Here is a 6,991-nt window from a genome sequence, read left to right as displayed (position 1 = left end):
ACAACCGTTCAATCTGCTACCACGAGCCTGGTTTGTAGTAATCCGAGTCGAACTGGCTCGAAGGTCCGGTCGGAATTTATGAGTTTCGGCGATGGAAGTGTCCAGTCGACTTCGGTTATCCTGTCCGTCAGTGGTCGACTAGGGTTAACCTGCAATAACATGCCCATGTAGGGCTAAACAAGTTCCTTCAAGTCGAATTCGTCCACCGCAGATATCTGTCGTTCTTCTTCCGTCGTGTTGACTAAGTTGCCGACTTCCGACATGTGGTCGGTTATAGTCGACTTCGGAAGGTCGGATGAACTATGTTTCCATCCGTCCGAAGGTCGGATTTTTCCGTTAGGAGGTCGGTTCTCGACTTCTGAATGTCTTTGCCGACTTGTTGTCGTACCCTACCGACTTGTGTACGGTCACTTCCGACCTCGGCTTGAGGTCGGATATCCATGTCCGAGTTCGGAGGTCGGCTATTTTCCGACTTCCCAAGGTCGGATAAACTTTGTGTCTATCCGCCGGGAATGTAAGTTCTTCCACTGAGAGGTCGATTTCGTACTTCTGGTTGGTTTTCCGAGCTGTTGTCGCTTACTTCCGACCTCCATCTGGTGGTTGTTGACTTCATTTTAGGAGTTCTGTGCGTTCGGCTACAGTTGGCCGGGTCCGTAGTGTCAGGACATCCTTCGGTCAGTTCGGACTGGCAGAGGGATGTTCGGCAGCACAACTCCGTTCCTTCTGTGATCTCTGACGTGAACTCCAGGTCGGATCCGAGCTACTGTTGAGGTCGGTCAATCCGAATTGCTTGCTTCTGGGTCGCCCAGTCCTGCGAGGTAAGGTTTTCCTCCGGCATCTGTTGGCCGATTGACTGGCGTTTCATCATGCACTGCGCTCGCTCACAACGCTAAGGGTCTTTGTGGCCCCGGTTGCCGAGCCGAGCTCTTTGGTTTAAACTTCATGCACATGCAAGTCCCTGAGGTCGTCAGATCCGATTTTCCATTCTGTTTTGTCGCGAACCTGTGACGCCTAGCCGCTTCTGTTGGGGTAGACGACTCATGTCCACGGGGAATTTTCGTTGCTGACAGGCCATGCTGCCACTTTTGTTGCGGCCGCATGATCCTTGTCAGCGGGGTTCATTAAGAGGGTGCAGATCGCGTATTCTAACACGGTCTGCCTAGGATGTTCCATTGGAGACATGGGGAAGCAGGTCGCGGCGGAGTCGTTGGTACACCAGTATCCAAATCACCGTCGCTGTTCCTCTTCAGGGAATGGCAGCACGTTCGAAGACGCGCGTAGTCGTGGTCACCGGTGAATCGGCTGGTTTACCCGATGTCGTCCGGGGAGACTGCGGTTGATCTCCAGGTACAGAGCCTGTAGGTCTGGATTCAAACGGAGAATCCGGTTAAGTTACCACGTTGCTACTGCCAGCTTCCGTCCATGGTCGACTTCTTGTTGGTCGGCTACCAAATACTCCGTCGATCTGTGTGATCGTCTAAAGGTAGCGAGTCGTGGTTCTAACGATCTGCGTCGTTACAGGTCGAACAGTTTTCAAAACCGATCTTTGTGATCGGCTTGCACAACCGACCTTTGTGGTCGACTTGCGCAGCGGTATCCATTATGTCTCCCAGTTATGGGCAAAGTACGAAGTCGACCTTTGTGGTCGGTTCCCGTACCTAGTCAAATCCGAGTCTTCCTGCACTGTTGGCGGCTCGGCCGAGGGATTTCCGCTGTTTACAATGGTGAAGGCTGCTCGGCTACCCGGTTCCGAAGTTGGCCACGGGTGCTTGGCAAACATGGCGTGAAACGCGCGCAGTCACGTGTTTCGCGCCATGTTAGCGTAATCCTCTCGGTTTCTTCTCCGGAGTCGGTTGGCCGGAGTATCGATCTCCATGTAACGCGGATTGGGGCTTCTGTTGGCTCCGATGGTCGCAGAACGTGGTTGACGATCTGCTTTGTTAGCAGATGTGGTTACGATCTGTCTTTGCCAGGCTGGTGAACTGGGGTCGATTGCCCAGTTCGTTCCAGGGGATTCCTTGGGGGACGTACCGGTACGGTGAAAGAGCCGAAATACCCGGGTCTAACCACGCGTTTCCGGGTCCGACCAAAGAATCCGGCCGACTTGTGCAGTCGGCTTTTCTGGCAAAATCGTCGTTGACGTCCGCCGCGTACATGGTTGGTCGGTTTCCGTGAAAAGAACTGAAGAAAAGTGTCCATTCCAAAGTCGGTTCTCGACGGCGCTGATTCTTAGCTAGACTGTTTCTCAGTCGGAAGGTCGGTTCTCGACCGTGCCGTTTCTCGGCAATGCCTCCTTAAAGTTATTCCAATGGGGGATCGAGTTCCAGTGTGGGAGCTCGATCTTAACTGAGTGGAACTTCGACGGGTTTATCGCCGCCGAAGTAATCTTCTTCTTCATCATCGTCCGGGCCAGGTCGGTTATGTGGCCGTATGTTCGGGTCCCTAGGTTTACAAGTCGCCGGGCCGCTCCGTTGAGACATCTCGTCGGTCTCATCTGTTTCCTGGCCTGGGCGCTCCGCTCTGCTCTTCCTCGATTCCTTGGCCGCTTGTTTGCGGAGCCGCAGCGCGAACGGTCGTGCGCCGGGTGCTATGTCATCCGACATCCAAGGTTCGTAGGGCGACGAGTTGAATCCGCTAGGCAAAGTTTTCTTTTCGCGGTACCAGCTGATGAATCGGGTTGCATCGTCGCTGGGATCTACGTGATCCTCACGAAAGGCATACTTTGTCGCATACCGTTCGTGGGTGTACAGCAAGTCACGCATCCAGACAGCTAGGATAACACTTCTCATTGGTGTGCCGAGTTGGGCTACGAGGGTTTCCACAGCTGCTGGTATCGCTTCATTGTGGTACAGTCCGTACAGGTGTAATGGCAAAAGTAATTGCCGAGTCGAGCTGCGAAGATGAATCGCAGGAATGCCGTGGCTCCGTCCTGGGCCATGTCGACTTCTCCCTTCCGGAAGGTACTGGGTTAAATCCAGTGCTGCCCGAGCCGCGGTGATTACAAAGGCTGGGTGTGCGTCCGTGATGACGAACTGGGCAACACTCTCCAACTCGTCATGGGAGTATTCCCGAGCTCCTAGTTGGCTCGCACGTGTTCCGTCCGGGCTGTACAATGGTACATTGAGCAAGACCGGGTCGGTCATCGACGGCAACGCATTCGATCTGGTGTACGGGTGTTCAACATTCGGCGCTGTGTGCGCGTTCATGTTGAAGTCGGACCGCCACTGATGTTGTTCGAACAGCGCCTGGTATCCGGATCGGACGAGGAATTGACGAAGGTTTTCTACCATCCGCCAGATTTGTGGTCGGTACCGTTCCTCGTAATTCATGACGTTCATAATGTGGTTCGTCCTTTCGGTAGGGTGGCATGACGACCTCGATTCCTTGTTGTCGAGCTCGGTCAGCGAGGGTCTTCTCGGATCGGCACTTCCACCTGTGGCAGTTGTGCCATCTGGTCGGCTACGTCGACGTCCATCTGCTCCCTGTTGAGCTGCCAGTTCAGATTGGACTTCGGCCGGCGGTTCCGCTTGTTGGGCTTCCGGCCGTTGTTCAGGTGGGATGACGTTACGTTTCGACTTATTTGTTAAGTCGACCGTAAGTCCGATCCCGTTTCTCCAGATCCAGTACGTTTCCTGGTGGAGCTCTGGTTGGCTCCTTTCCTGCTTCATGGATAACGGCTCGTTGCGCTTCGATTCTGTCTCGAAGGTCAACTGGGCCGATCCGGTGTCTAAGATCATGTCCCGCAACGTTTTTGCTCGGTCGGCGCTGCTGTTGAGCGCGATTTGTGATTCCGGGTTGAGGAATCTGCTGAGAAACAGTTGACGGGCCTGTGACCACTGGCATTGCCCTGTGTGGGATTGCCATCAACTGTTCCTGAGTTGCCGGTGTGAAGGTAACTGGCTGTTGAGTTCCGTCCGGCATATTCATCATCATCGTTATAGATGCGCTGGTCATCGGTCGGTTCGGATCTCCGACGAAAACATCGCGTATTGTGAGTTATTCTCCGACTGTCGGGAGACCCTGTGGGTGTCTGTACCCGAATCTTTATTTCCGGTTCGAAGTCGGTCGGTGGTGGATGGACTCGCATTGTGGCGATCTTCCTATCGACCTCCTTTATCTTCTTCTGGTCGTCAAGTTGACGTTGCAGGTCCAACATCTGACGGTACTCGAACAGCCTATTTGTTAGGACTGGTGGTCGAGTTTCTTCCCATCTCGGGTCGCGAGCTCGTTGTCGCTGAATTGTAGCCGTTGTCCTGTTCATATGACTCCAGTTGATTAATCAAGTATTCTCTGCCGGCCAAGTACCGGTATGCGCTCAAATTGCCAGCGACAACGTTTAGGTAAAGTGCCGCCGCCTGAGCACGGTGTTGCGCTCCGGTGCCGGAAATTCGTTCGTTCGTGAAGGATACGATGCACAGCGCGCAGGGCATTCTGTTGTTGTCCCTTGTCGCGTTGTCCATGCACTGTTGGCAGTCCACCGTAAAGGCTTCCGTTCGGGGCTCTTCCGTACGAGTCTGCGGTAAAGGCGTCTGTGTGGCCGACCGCGAATTATCCGATCGCGATGTCGAGCGATGACTCGTGTATGAAGTCGGGTAGGGCTGTGATCGGTTCGATCCGCTGCCACTACGTCCGCTATTTGATCCGCTGGAAGGTGGGTCGTGTCGGTGACGGCCTGACATTGTCGCTTGCTGTCAAGGAAAGGAAATACGGCGCGTTAGAATTCTACCAACTCCCGTACATTCAACTGAAGATGTTCCGGTCAACTGAAGAGGTTCCATTTCGACACCAAAGGTCCATCTATATCTGGCTACTGTTAAGCTACCTAAAACTTATTCTAAGTTTTACGCCTATGGCCCTATGACTGAGTCTGTTCTGTTGTGACTGCTGTTTTGGGTGTCTTAGGTTTTGCTGTTTTGACTGGTTTCTCCGAGTCCGCCCGTCCTTCGGTAATTCGTTCAAGGATTTCCTTATGGGCTTCATCTTCAGCGACTTCTGTTTCTTCCAGCATCTGTTGTGCTGTCAGCTTTGGTTTCTTAGCTGTTCCGTATTTCCGCTTCGGCTTAGTCGGTTCGACTGCCTGGTCGGCTGCTACGACTTCCGTGGTCGGCGCCGATGTACTAGGTAAGTCGACCTTCCGCTTTGTATACTTGCGCTTTGGCTTGGTCGGTTGGACTGCCGAGTCGGCTACAACGGCCTCTGTGGTCGGTGCCGACGAGTCGGTTTGCTTTACCGTCCTCTTTTTCCGAGCTGGCTTTGTTGCCGACTTCGGTTCCTCTGTTAGTTGGTTGGCTGGCTGGACCGGCGTTTCCGACTTATCATCCGACTTCTTCGGTTGCTCGGTGGTCGGCTGAGCTTTGTGCTCGTCGACTTCCTCCGAGGTCGGTGCTGGGTCGGCAGCTATCACATCTTGCTTCTGAAGTTCCTTCAGTGCCGGTGTCTCGAAGTCGGTCGGAGGTTTCTTCCGAGGTCGACCTCGCTTGTTCTTCACCTTCGGTTCGGTTTTATCCGCATCGTTGGTCGGATTCGAAGGATTTGCGACGGTTTCTTCCGTTTTTTTCTTCGGCTTCCGAGTAGCTTTCCCCTTCTGTCGGGTCGGCTACCGGGCCAGTTGACCGAGTTGCTGGTCGACTTGTCTCGACTCGGCAATGTTTAACTCGGTCGACGGCTACCGTATCTTCACGTCCGTCTTCGCATCGGAGGAACAAGTTGTTTGGGCCAACGTAGTTGATGACCGTCCAAACTCCGTCATAGCGTTCCTTCCGAGCTGGATCCTTGGTCGGGAATTCCACCGTTACCTTGTCCCTCGGTTTGAAGGTCGGATTCGACTTCTTCTTGTTGTAGTGCTCGGCGTTCCGTTCGAACGCTTCATCAATGTTGATGCGAGCAATCTCGTGCGAGCGTTGAAGTCGTTCTTTAATCCGTCGGATATATTGTTCCTTATCCGTAAAGGTTTCCGGTGTATTCGTTCCGGCCACTATGTCCTGTGGCATGGTCATTTGTCGACCATACAACATGTAGAACGGTGAGAACTTAGTCGCGGCATGGACGGCTCGGTTCATTCCGCAGACGACATAATCCAAGGCTCTGTGCCATCGGTGTCCGTCTTTTACATCGCAGAACTTCCTTATTCCGTCCCAAATCGTTTGCATTTGCCGTTCGACTTGTCCTTGTCCTTCCGGATGATGGGCGGTTCCGAGCGTATGTTGGATGCCGAAGATCCGTGCGACCTTAGCGAACGTCTTCGCTGTGAAGTGTGTCCTCTGTCCGAGTGGATGAAGGTCGGCATTCCGTACTTTAGAGGACGTCTTTGACGAAGAACCGTTCGAATTCCCTCGCGGTGTTCGTCTTCGTTGCTCGGGCTACGGTGAACTTGGTCAGCTGGTCGGTTACCACTGCGATGTACTGGTATCCCTTCGTCTCCGTCCGAGGAAGAGGACCTTTGAAGTCCGCGTAGATGCGATACCAGGCTTCACCGACTTCCATCTTCTGGAGTTTACCAGGTGGTGGGCGTCGTTGCTTATTGGTCATGATGCACTGTCGGCATTTCTCAATGTAGGCAATGGCGTCGGTGTTCATCCGTGGCCAATAGTAACGCAGCTTCAGCGCTTCGATCGTCTTCTCCCGTCCGAAATGGTTTCCGGTTTTTCCATCGTGGAGTGATCGGATGATTTGATTACGCATAAAGAGTGGTACGACGAAGCACCGTTCCAACTTTGTGTTGATGGTCTTCAATCTGTACAAGACTCCTTGCGCCATCTGGTAATGTTCCAGATGTTGCGACTTATGGTCAAGGTTCTCTGGGTGTTCCAGTTCATCAATGATTTTGCGTAGTTGTGGGTCTCGCAACTGCGCTTTCCGAAGTTCTACGTTCGGTTCGGGTGGAGGTGGGAGTGTCTTTTCGACTTCCAACTCGTCATCTTCCGCCGTGTTGACGGTCCGAATGGTCGGTTCCGGTGTCTCCGATGCTGGGATATTAATGACTCGGACCTCT

This window comes from Paramacrobiotus metropolitanus, unplaced genomic scaffold (assembly GCF_019649055.1).
Source record: "Paramacrobiotus metropolitanus isolate TYO unplaced genomic scaffold, Prichtersi_v1.0 Parri_scaffold0000099, whole genome shotgun sequence".
NCBI lineage: Eukaryota > Metazoa > Tardigrada > Eutardigrada > Parachela > Macrobiotidae > Paramacrobiotus > Paramacrobiotus metropolitanus.
Note: the sequence above shows the minus strand (reverse complement) of the source record.